This window comes from Myotis davidii, unplaced genomic scaffold (genome assembly GCF_000327345.1).
Source record: "Myotis davidii unplaced genomic scaffold, ASM32734v1 scaffold1167, whole genome shotgun sequence".
In the NCBI taxonomy this organism is placed as follows: domain Eukaryota; kingdom Metazoa; phylum Chordata; class Mammalia; order Chiroptera; family Vespertilionidae; genus Myotis; species Myotis davidii.
The window spans coordinates 167528-169671 of record NW_006297659.1 but is presented as its reverse complement, the minus strand read 5'-3'; positions in this window follow the sequence as shown (position 1 = coordinate 169671).

Below are 2144 nucleotides of genomic sequence, written 5' to 3'. Positions count from 1 at the left end.
GCGGGGGGAGGTTGAGGGTTAATGGGGGGGGGGTAAGGAAACATTTGTAATACCTTAACTAATAATAAAAAAAAAGAAAAAAAAAGATAAATTATTTTTATTTCAGAAATAGGGGAGAAGGAGAGAGAGAGAGATAGAAACATCAATGATGAGAGAAAATCATTGATCATCTGCCTCCTGCACATCCTGACTAGAGATCCAGCCCTAAACCCAGGCATGTGTCCTGACTGAAAATCAAATCATGACCTCCTGGTTCATAGGTCGACGCTCAACCACTGAGCCACACCGGCTGGGCAAAGATAAAATTTTTTAAAAAGAATGAATAGGAGAGTTCAGCAATATATCCATATACAAAATATATGAAAACTAATTGTTTTCTTGATGTACCAGCAGTAAGTCTATGGAAAATAATGAAATATAGATTCTCATTTATCATTTTTTTAAAAAAAGAAAGAAATAGAGAAAGATACAAACAAATGGATACATATGCCATGTTCATGGATTGAAAAAATAACATTAAAATATCCATACAGCCCAAAGCAATTTATATATTCAATGTAATTTCTATTAAAATACCACTGGCATATTTCCACAGATCTAGAACAAATATTCCAATACTGTATATTGAATCCCCCCCCCCAATACCCTGAATAGCTGCAGCAATCTCGAGAAGAACAAAGTTGGAGGGATCACAATACAGAATATCAAACTATACTACAAGGCCATTGTAATCAAAACAGCCTAGTACTGGCACAAGAACAGACATGTAGCTCAATAAAACAGCCTAGAAGCGACCCAAGCCGTTATGCTCAATTAATATTTAACAAAGGAGGGAAGAGTATACAATGGAGTAAAGATAGTCTCTTTAATAAGTGGTGTTGGGAAAATTGGACAGGTACATGCAAAAAAAATGCAACTAGACTACCAACTTACACCACACACAAAAATAAACTCAAAAGGATAAAAGACTTAAAAATGTAATTTGTGAAACCATAAAATTCCTAGAAGAAAACATAGGCAATAAAATCTCAGACATCTTATGTACTAGAATTTTTGCCAATACATTTCCTAGGGCAAGAAAAACAAAGGGAAAAATAAAGAAATGGAACTACATCAAACTAAAATGCTTCTGCATAGTAAAAGAAACCATCTTCAAATGCAAAGGGAACCCACCTTATGGGAGAACATGTTGGCCAATGATACATCTGATAAGGGGTTAATCTCCAAAATATATAAAAAACTCATACAATTCAACTAGAGGAAGACAAACAATCCAATTAAAAAATGGGCAATGGACCTGGAAACAGCCCAAGTGCCCATCAGTAGATGAGTGGATAAAAAAACTGTGATATATTTGCATAATGGAATAATATTTAGCTGTAAAGAAAAAAAAGAGGGTACTCTTAGCCTTTGCCACAGCATGGATGGACCTGGAGAGTATTATGCTAAGTGCAATAAGCCAGTCAGAGAAAGACAAATATCACATGATCTCACTTATATGTGGAATCTAATGAACAAAATAGAGCAAGAGACATGGAAGCATGGCACAGACTGACAGATCTCAGAGGGAAGGAGGAAGGCATGAAGGGCAGAGAATAACCAAAGAATTTATATGTATATCTACACTAATAAAAGAGAAAAATGGTAATTGGCGTATGACGCTACCCTTTTCATTGGCTAATCAGGGCTATATGCAAATTAACTGCCAACTCAGATGGCAGTTAACTGACAACAAAGATGGAGGTTAATTTGCATATGTAGGCACAATACAGGGAGGCAAAAGGGAAAGCAGGAAGAAGCCCCCTGCCACTGACAGTGATCGGAAACCCAGGGGGGAGCTAAGAGCAGGGGGGCAGGGCAAAGGCGGCCTCAGGGCCTTTATCGGAGAATCAGGCGCCTTTGCCGCCCTGGCCAGTGATAGCAGGAAGTAGGGGTGGAGCCAGCGATGGGAGCTCGGCACGGTCGAAGCTGGCAGTCCCAGGAGCTAGGGGTCCCTTGCCTGGGCCTAAAGGGAAGCCCACGATCACGGGCCCGCTGCAGCTGCAGGTCCCCGCTGCCCAGGCCGGACGCCTACGCCAGAGGCGTTAGGCTTGGGCAGGGGCAGAGCCTGCAACCGTGGGGAGCCTGCAACCTCTGCTGTAGGC